This window comes from Lynx rufus, unplaced genomic scaffold (genome assembly GCF_022079265.1).
Source record: "Lynx rufus isolate CCGP_SWC_20201006 ecotype Redwood Valley unplaced genomic scaffold, mLynRuf1.p SCAF_16, whole genome shotgun sequence".
Lineage (NCBI taxonomy): Eukaryota > Metazoa > Chordata > Mammalia > Carnivora > Felidae > Lynx > Lynx rufus.
This window is the reverse complement of record NW_025814830.1, coordinates 47,073,224-47,083,365: the sequence shown is the minus strand read 5'-3', so window position 1 is coordinate 47,083,365 and position 10,142 is coordinate 47,073,224.

The following is a 10,142-nucleotide window of genomic DNA, read 5'->3' as shown; positions in this document are numbered from 1 at the left end:
TGAGGATCTTATTTTAGAGTAATTGCAAAATTCTGTGTCTTGGTTTACTGTGCTGGTTAGTCATGTGCATACATTTACCAAAACTCATCAGATTTTACATTTTGTAAGATCCATGCACTTCGCTAATGGAGATTTTACCTTAGAAAAAACTAGGGGTGGGACGCCTGGGTGACTCAGTTGGTTAAGCATCTGACTCTGGATCTCAGGTCCTAATGTCAGGACTATGAGTTGAAGCCTGTGTTGGGCTCTACACTGGGTGTGAAGCCTACTTGGAAGGAAGGACAGAAGAAAGAACGGAAGAAAGAAACAAACAGGCTCCTGGGCGGCTCAGTCAGTGGAGCATAAGACTCTCGATCTCAGAGTTGTGAGTTCAAGCCCCATGTTGGGTAAAGAGATTACTTAGAAAAAAATCTTTAATAAGGAAAGAGAGAGAGAGAGAGAAAAGAAAGAAAAAAGAAGAAAGAAAGAAAGAAAGAAAGAAGCAAGCTATTGGTAATATATGTCTAGAAATGTATATTGACGCTTAAGTCCAAAAGAAATATTCATGATTGAAAACGGGGAACCGAGATAGCTTTTCACTCAACTTGCTTTTTCCTTAGGCAGATGAATTATTTGAGAATCTCCATCTTTATTTCTGCTTCCCCTCCACACCTTCCCCTTCCCATCTTGAAATTTCACTATCTGTATCTGTATGCGCTAATAACTGTGGTTGGCAGCATAATGGCCCTTCAGATATCTCATCAGTCTAATCCCCACGGCCTATATGAATATGTTACCCTACATGGCTAAAGGGACTTTGCAAATATGATTAAATTAGGTATCCTGAGATAGAAGAATTATCCTGGATTATCTGGGTAGGCCCAGTGTAATCGTAAGTGTTCTCAAAAGGGAAGGAGGGAGATAGGCGAGTCGAAGAGAAGATAGGACTACAGAACCAGAGGTTAGAGGGATGTATTTGCAAGCTTGGAGATGAAGGGGACCGTGAGTCGAGTGATACAGGCAGCCTCTAGAAGGGGGAAAAGGCAAAACAAAACAAAATAAAACACAGCGCTCAGATTTTCCCCTAGGAGATGCTTCTCTGCCTCCAAAAGGAACACAACACTGCAGACACCTTGATTTTAGTCCAGTGAGACTAAAATTACAGATTTCTGCTGTCTTGAATTGCAAGATGGTTAATTTGAGCTAAGTGACTACATTTGTGAGAATTTATTACAGCAGCAGTAAGAAACTAATACACTGCCCTGAACTTGAGAAATCCCTCTGCCCTTGCAATTAATTACGACACTCACCTTTCCTAGATTTACCTTCACCTCTTCTTACCCTCTGTATCCTTGTGATATTTTCCTCTAAAAGGAGGATATTAAAAAAAATGTCTAGGAATCAAATTTTAGGCTATTTAGCATGACTTTAAACACATCATTCCAAATCTTAATTTGTTACATTATTTCTTAAAGCAGGACTTCTCCAAATCTCCCTCTTATTCTACAAAAGGTACCACTATTCCCTAGATACCCTGGTGAGAACAGACAGCAAAGCACAATCCTTCTTCCCTCCTGATAATGGTTTCTTTTGAGAATCATCTTGTGAGGACACTGGTGGGGAGAGGAGGAATGTGTAGAAAAGAATATTTGTCAGGAGTAAATGAGATCAACATAGAGGCCTAGTAATCACTCAATAACTCTTACAACTATTATTTTCTTTGTGCACACATCCTAGTCCTTCTGCAAAATAGATTTCTAGAAGTAGCCTGTTCTAAATATGCAAATAATATGGAGATCTGGAAATTGCCTACTGATTTGCATTACTCAGTTCCCCGGCATTATTTTATAAAATGTTTGTATGATTATGCCATAATTTTATTGCCCAGATTATGTGAGCAAAATAAATTTGTGTCTCCCCAAAGGATTTCAGAGATAGATTCTCTATACTGAAGAATTTTCTTTCTTTTCTTCAGGAACACTTTTAAATAAATCATTCAAATGAGTTCTGCTGCATAATGTGTTTTCTTTTTTTAGCTTTTTATCTCTTTTCCACAAGCCATGCTTGGATAGATACTCTTAAAAGATTTTAGCAGTTGAAAAGTATTCAGAGCAAAACTGGAAAGAAGGATTTGCCATCCTCCTCTGTGATTATGCCAACTTAATGCTGGGGTATCAAAGGAGTATTATTAAAGAAAATGAAAGCTTCCAGACCTATTAATTAGACAACCAATTCTTTCCTTTCTTCACTGCTTTTATTTTTTTTTTATTCAAGGTCATGTTCAAAGTCCTAGCCAGCTAGCTGCTAATTTTAGTCTCGTATTTTATTTTATTGTGGCAAGAGCACTTAAACATGAGATCTACCTTCTTAACAAATTTCTAAGTGTAAAATGCAGTGTTGTTAACTAGGGAGACAGTGGTGTGCAGCGGATCTTTCGAACTTACTCTCATCTTGCAGACTTGAGACTTTATGCCCGTTGATTAGCACCTTCTCAATTTTCCCTTTCCCTAGTCCCTGATAATCGCCATTCTACATCTGTGATTCTGTGAGTTTGACTATTTTAGGTACCTCATATGAGTGGAGTCCTGTAGTAGTTGTCTTTCTGTGACTGGCTTGTTTCACTTAGGATCACGCCCTCCAAGTTCATCCGTGATGTCACAAACCACCAGGGCTCTTTTGTACGGCTAAGTAATATCCCATTGTATGTGTGTCCCACACTGTCTCTACCCATCCATTTGTTAATGCCTATTTAGCTTGCTTCTACATCTTGGCTGCAGTGCCTCGTTGAACATTGGAGTGCTAATATCTCCTTGACTTGCTGACTTCAACCTGTTTCTGATAAATACTCAGAAGTGTGATTTCTGGATCATAAAGTAGCCGTGTTAATAACTTTTAAATACATAACCATACTGTTCTCCGTGGTGACATTGGTATTGACAATGATTTCGTGGATAGGACGCCAAAAACACAGGCAGTACCAGCAAAAATATCCAAAGGGGACTTCGTCAAACTAAAAAGCTTATGTATGACAAAGGAAATGAGTGAAAAGAGAACCTACGGAATGGGAGAAAATCATTGCCAACCATATATCAGATAAGGGGTTATTTCCCAGAATATATAAGGAACACTTACAACTCAGTAGCAAAACAAAAACAAAACTGCTATAACTTGATTTTGAAAATGAGCTAAAGACATGAGTAGACACTCTTCAAAGATGACATACAGGTGGCCCACAGATACGAGAAAAGATGCTCTGTGTCACTAAGCATCAGGGAAATGCACACCAACACCACCGTGAGATCTCACCTCACACCTGTGAAGATGGCTAATGGCCAGGATGTGGAGAAACTGGAATCCTTGTCATTTTAGTCTTCAGTGTGCACAACCTAGATTGTGGTTTCTTGACCTATGACTATTCACGACAGTGCTTCGGTCCATCAGGAAGCCAGTTTTACATGTTAGCCTAGTAATTGCAGGGTTTATGAGAGACCCTTGTTGAATTTTCATGTGCTGCATGAAACTGTCTGTTTCCTTTCTTTCTTCTGTTCTTAGGTAATTGACAACGATTTGTTAAATAATTTCATTTTCTGAATTAAGCAAAACTAGCACGATTCTTTTAGGTTGCTAGAGTGATTTGCTTAAACTGTCCTACTTTCAAGAGTGCTCACACTATCATTTTTAGCTATTTTATAAAATCACTGAACCATTCTGATAAGCTCTAGATAGTTTTTAATGAAAATGATCAGAAGATTGGTGAGATATCCTAGAATATATCTTTTATCATTTGTGATAAATAATAGCATAATCAGAGCGGTTTCTAAGTATTTTTTTCAGAGCTTTAATTAGGCTTTATATTTTTCTTCTTAACTAAAATTACGCATACTGTGTAAAACCTCAATCATTTTAAGAAGTCACTGTCAGTAATAACATGAAACAAGGATGGGAAGAGGGTGTTAGAACTCTAGGGACTTTAGGAAACCTCTGATCTGACCTCATTATACGGATGGGCAAGCTGAGGTCCAGAGAAGGGAAATGAATGGCCTAGTTGACTCAGTGGGATGAATGACTGGATCCAGTGATGCAGTATCCCAGACCCAGGGCAGGAAGCCTGACATTTATTCACCTCCCGTCGTGTGTGAGCTGCTGGACAGTCCACACTCATGTACCTACCACTTTACACAGTTTGCCAACATTCCAGGGAAGAGACTTCATCTCCCCATTCTAAAGTCCCCACTTTGCCTGGGAAAACTGAAACTAGAAAAGCAGTTGCTATAGACTAAATGTACGTGACCACCCCCCCCCCCAAAAAGTTCCCATGTTGAAGCCCTAACCCCCAATATGATGGTAGTTAGAGATGGGGCCTATGGGAGGTAGTTAGGGTTAAAACGCTAATGAGATTGGTGGCCTTATAAGAAGAGAGCGAGCTCATTCCTTTCTTGTGCGTGCATCAAGGACATAGTGAGAAGGGGGTGTCATCTGCGAGCCAAGAGCAGGGCTTTCACCACAGCGTGACCATCTTGGCACCTTCCTCTTGGAATTGGAGCCTCCAGAACTGTGAGAAGGTAGATTTCTGTTGAGTAAGCTCACAGTCTATAGTCTTCTGTTACGGCGGTCCAAGCCAACTCCTACGTCTGTCCAATAACTTGTCCGGAGTTGCAGAGATACTAACTGCTGAGCTGAGCTCTGAAAATAGATGGATCTCTGTGCACAGTGCCAGTCGATCCCTTGGGGCCTAGAAGTCAAGCTCTGTGAGGCTGTTGAACATCTGCATTGGCTGTTGTCTGCCACTACGTAAACTCTTCACATGATGTTAAAAAAAAAAAACCCACATGCAAATAATTGAGGCTCACATGTATGGAGCATTTGCCATTGCTGGGTACTGTGCTTAGTGTTTCATAAAGGTTGTCTCCCTTAAGCTTACGTCCTGTTCTTCTTACTGGTGGTCTCTCTTATTTTTGTTGTCCTGAAAGATAATACCATATCCCTCCCTTCTTCAATAACGTCTCCTGTCTGACTCAGGGGAGGAATTACAGTAGAGGTCCATGGGGAAGGAGATCATTAACTTGTGTGTGTAAGAAGCAAAGGGTCTGGGGGCAGGAGGAGTTTGTGATCAAAGTATATTGGTGTCAGATGGGAAGTAACTTCCTGCAAGTGATATAACAAGTTACTCGTGATCCCATTACAATATCTCGCTAGCTAACCTCGGGCACTTTGACCCCACAGTGGCAGCTTTCCGCCCTAAGCTTTTTTTAAACCCATTTATGTAAGGAGAACCTATTTCCCCCACACAAACTTAGGGAGACAAGGCCCTAGGATTCATGGAGACGTATACTTTATTCATGGTTTGCAGCTGGTAAGTAGCCATTGTAATGTTAAAACTTACATGGAAGGGGAGAGAATTGATTCCATGTTTTAATTATGGAATCTGGGTAGATACCTCAAGAACCGCCCTTATGCCTTTTTTTCTGACACATCTATCCAGAATGGATTTGTACCACACGCTCTTTCACACAGAGAATCCTAGCCTGTACCCACCAGTTTCCATTGTATGTGGGAGTGTTGGTCCTCTACTTGGGATGTTTGAAGACCTCTGATACAAAGCCATCAGTGACTGAGATGGGCACAAGAAACCTCCATGCCCTTCCGGAAGGGGAGAACTGGGTAGAACTTTTCCGTTTGATCCGTGAAAAATTTTTTGATGCTTAACACTCAAAGGTAAAGAGTGGGTTAAGGCTTTCTTAAGTCTTCCCAATGGTAACAATTCTATACTCAAAACACCACTGAGACCTCATAAAAAAAAAAAATGTCTCCATGACTTCAGAATTCCAGCAAAAAGAGGTGCAGTGTAATAAATAGTGTGTCACTACAGATTGATCACCCAAATGGGACAGGAAAAGTCTGAATAAGAAAGTAGCACTACCTGCTGTGTTCTTGATGTGGCGGGCTTTCTTTGTTCCCCATTTCATCTGACTGCACCCAAATGTAGCCCCTACAAAAAGCTTTCAGGATGCTTTCAAAACCACATTTTGTGCTCCATAAATGCTGGTTAATATTTTCATACTCATGTGTAAACTATTAGAAAAAAAATCTACGCATTTTATTTTATATCTGAAGATTCAGCACGTACCATTGATTCTGTTGACCTTATAGTTGCTTGCAGGGATCTACTAAGAAAGACATCAATGGTTTTTATCTGAGGCTGCCTATGGCTTAACACTTTGCTAGAAACATTCTCTCATAATAAAGAGTTCGCTTGGTGTGCTCACTTATCCCCACTTGAATCTCTGATGTATCCTTATTTACCAGCTTGTTTTGTTGGCTCGTTTCTTATTCCTCCTCACGGAAAAAAAAAAAAACAAAAAACAAAAAAACAACCAAAAACCTAGAATGCATCCACCACTGCAGCAGTAAGTACAAAAAATTAAACAAGGAGAAGACCTCAAGCCACAGAAACATTGCCAAGTTCCTAGCTAATTTTATCTCAGGAGGGAAAACAGAGCAAGAACTTCTCTTAAAGTAAAATTAAGTCTAATGCTAGAATAGCAGACTGGAGTTTGTTAAAGATTTGCTTATCTGGCTATAAGCTTTGTCTTCACATATGTGGAAGCATGTTGGTAAGAAGCAGGGACTGCTGAAATGCACTCGCTCTCTAATATGATCTGTCTCAGATGGCTTTGTTGCTTTCAACTTTTTTCCCCTAACAATGCAGGCCCCCATTTAAGATGCATTTTAAACAACTGTCATGCTAGGTTTCCTTCCTTTCACTGTTGGCAACATTATCATTAGATGTGCCTAAGAGGCAGAGGGACTATGTTATCTACAAGCGTGTTTCGTTTATATTAAAAGAAACTTTTTGCGAAGTTAAGCATAATACGCGTTGTAATTAACTAGGTTCTCTTTACAAATTGGACTTAATTGGAAAACATGCAAACTGATTAGCAGGTGGCAAAACTAAATGCATCTGAACTAGCACGTCCTCGATATGTCCTGTTGGGATGCGCTTTCCATTAGACAACTTTTATTAGGAGTTAGCAAGCAGCCTAAAAGAACCTGTTCTTATGCATATGTTGAACGCACCCTGTGACCCACTCAAAGAAATGCCCCACAACATGAAGCTGATGAAAGTGAAGTAAAACGCTTGTTGTATTTGACGCCACTTATACTAAAGTAATGATTAGCCAACATATCTCCTTTCTGTGTTTGTAATTAATTTTTTTTTTATTACCAAGGTTTTAATCATTCATGATCCCTTAAAGGGAAAAAAAAGGACATTCTTGTTAGGAAGAGAAAATACAATCACAAACCCTCTGGCTACATTAGTTCGTTTATATATTTTTTTAATGTGTATTTTATTTTTGAGAGAGAGAGAACATGAGCGGGAGAGGGGCAGAGAGAGAGAGGGAGACACAGAATCTGAAACTGGCTCCAGGCTCTGAGCTGTCAGCATGGATCCCAAGGCAGGGCTCGAACTCACAAACCGCGAGATCATGACCCGAGCTGAAGTTGGACACTTAACCGACTGAGCCACCCAGGCGTCCATATCTACTTTTTTTTAGTTACGCAGAACTGAATTTTCTTCTTGAAATGCTCTTGTACATTCTGTACTGTACCTACGTGGTGAAAATGGGGTGTGAATGGTGATGAAGAAATATTGTCATGTAACCAGTCCCCACCAACCCCAAGTTTGAGAACGAAAGGGTCTGTCCTTCCCAGGCACACTTTAGCAAGGGTGCTACCACATTCCCTGATGGCACGCACCATAAATGTGGTAATTGTAGGGCTTCCATCAGTGAATTTGTCCTAAAATTCGGGAGCAGAAAATATCCTTCTCTTTCAAAAAAACAGGCATGTTTTCCTTAATCAGATAGTAAGTATTGGAGTCTACCTGAAAACTTGTAATTATCAATCAGAATAATTATATTGAACTAGCATTTTCTGTATTTGAGATCATGTAAACCTATGGCATTTTGATCTATTTTTATGCTTTTGCAGTGCGAGTAGGGATGTGTTTTAAAATATGTGTCCTTCTACGAAAAATAGACAGGTGTTTACTCATCAACATCCAAGGTAAACTTGAAATTCTTTGAAATACATTATCTCTATTATGATTCTCCACAATCTAAGGTTTCCATGGGCAAATAACTGAAGACCAAACATAAGAGCCACTTAAGGAAATCAGTCTTGCCCAACAATCTGCTGCTTTGGAAAGTAAACTCTGAGGAAGAGTAACTATGATATTTGGGGCCCCAACTTGAGCCAATTCAGCATTAACCTACTTTCCCTTTTCTCTGGAAATAAGGTGAGAGATAAGCTAGAGATGGATGTTACTGTGTCCTTTGAGAAATGTAACCAGCCGGAGGAAGGAAGGAGATAAAAGAACTCTTAACTCCCACGTTCCACAGAATTATCTGGGGGGCTGATCTGAAGTCACCGCCTATAAAACATCTGGAGCTTTTCTTCCCTTTATGCTTTTATCTTTAAGGGTTCAATTTGACCTATATTTACGAACGCGTACGGTATCGCTTGGAGGAAGGTGGGTTGTGCTCTTGATGGGTTCACTTCTCTGAAGGTGAAATGGATCAGTAGTGTCACAGTCGTGGGACATGGAGCCCCTGAGATTGCACCAGAGCCTGTAGAAGAATCCTTTCATTTGTGTGTTTCCCAGTGACCGTCACGTAGGATCACCACATTTGCCAGAGTTTTCCTCCAAACCTGCCATGTCTGTGGGCATAGGGTTTCCCCACACACATCTCCGTATGACGTTTCCTCTTCATCTTGCTGCACAGAGATTTTCTGCCCGCCTCATTGCCCTTTGCAAGGAGCTGGAAATCTTTGAAAGTTGAGCCTCCATGAGCTTGTGAACCCACAGGGCAAATCTGGTGAGAAATTGTACATTCTTAGTGGACCAGTGTGTAATTTACATCAAAAATGGTAGAACTCTGTGACGTGGTTTCAGTTAGTGTCAGGTTTTATTCAGTTACTACACTCTTCCTGTCCTCCTTTTGTTCCCTCAATATTTATTTATTTTTTTAATTTTCGTTAAATTTATTTAGCTGTTTTTAAGAGAGAGAGTGTGCGCACGTGAGCGAGGGAGGGGCGGAGAGAGAGAACCCCAAGCAGGCTCTGAACTATCCTTGCAGAGCCCCACATGGGGCTTGAACTCACAGACCGTGAGATCATGGCCTGAGCCAAAATCAAGAGTCAGATACTTAAGTGACAGAGTCACCCAGATGCTCTGTTCCCTCAGTATTTACTGTTTGCAGCCCTTTATTTCCCTCTGTATATACGAAGTCATGAAGTAATAAAGCTATATCTCAAATCTTTCCTTTTATTCCAGATCTCGTCAGGTTGGTTCAGGACATTATCATTAGATGGTTGGAGGACCGTACTGGCCTCCGCATGGGGCAGGTCGCTCAGTATTTTCGCTGATTTGAATACTCAGAAATTACTTAATTCATTTGTTCAATGTAATATTTACTGAGTAGTGATTGTCACATACCATACTACATACTGAGGATAACATTGAATAGATGAATGAAAATCTCACCTTAAAAAAAAATTATTTGAGAGAGGAGAGAGAGAGAGAAAGAGAATGAGTGGGGGAGGGGCAGAGAGGGAGAGAGAGAATCTCAATCTGATGCGGGGCTCAATCCCATGGCCCTGGGATCGTGACCTGAGCTGAAATCAAGAGTCAGACGCTCAACCGCCTGAGCCACTCAGGTGCCCCAAGAACCTACCTTTAAGAAATATTAGCAAGGTGGCAGCTGTGAATACACTTAAGGGAAAAAATACAAAATGGGGATTTTTCAAATTGTAACATACGATTTATGATGTGGGAATTGAACATCCATTTGAGGGGTCATGCTGGAGTTTTGATCAAGGAGAATGGGCCACATTGGGTGCTCAGGTCCCTGTGCGGAGATGAAGAGATCTGGGAGCCCAGGACATTGGGAGGATGAGCTCAGGGAAATAGGTGCCCAAGGTGGGTCCTCCAGTGGTGCTGTGGGCTTTATGCAAGGGATGAAAAGCGCCTTGCGCTCAGGTCATGATCTCGTGGTTCGTGGGTTTGAGCCTCATGTCGGGCTCTGTGCTGACAGCTCAGAGTCTGGAGCCTGCTTCAGATTCTGTCTCCCTTTCTCTCTCCCCCTCCTCCTCCTCCTCCT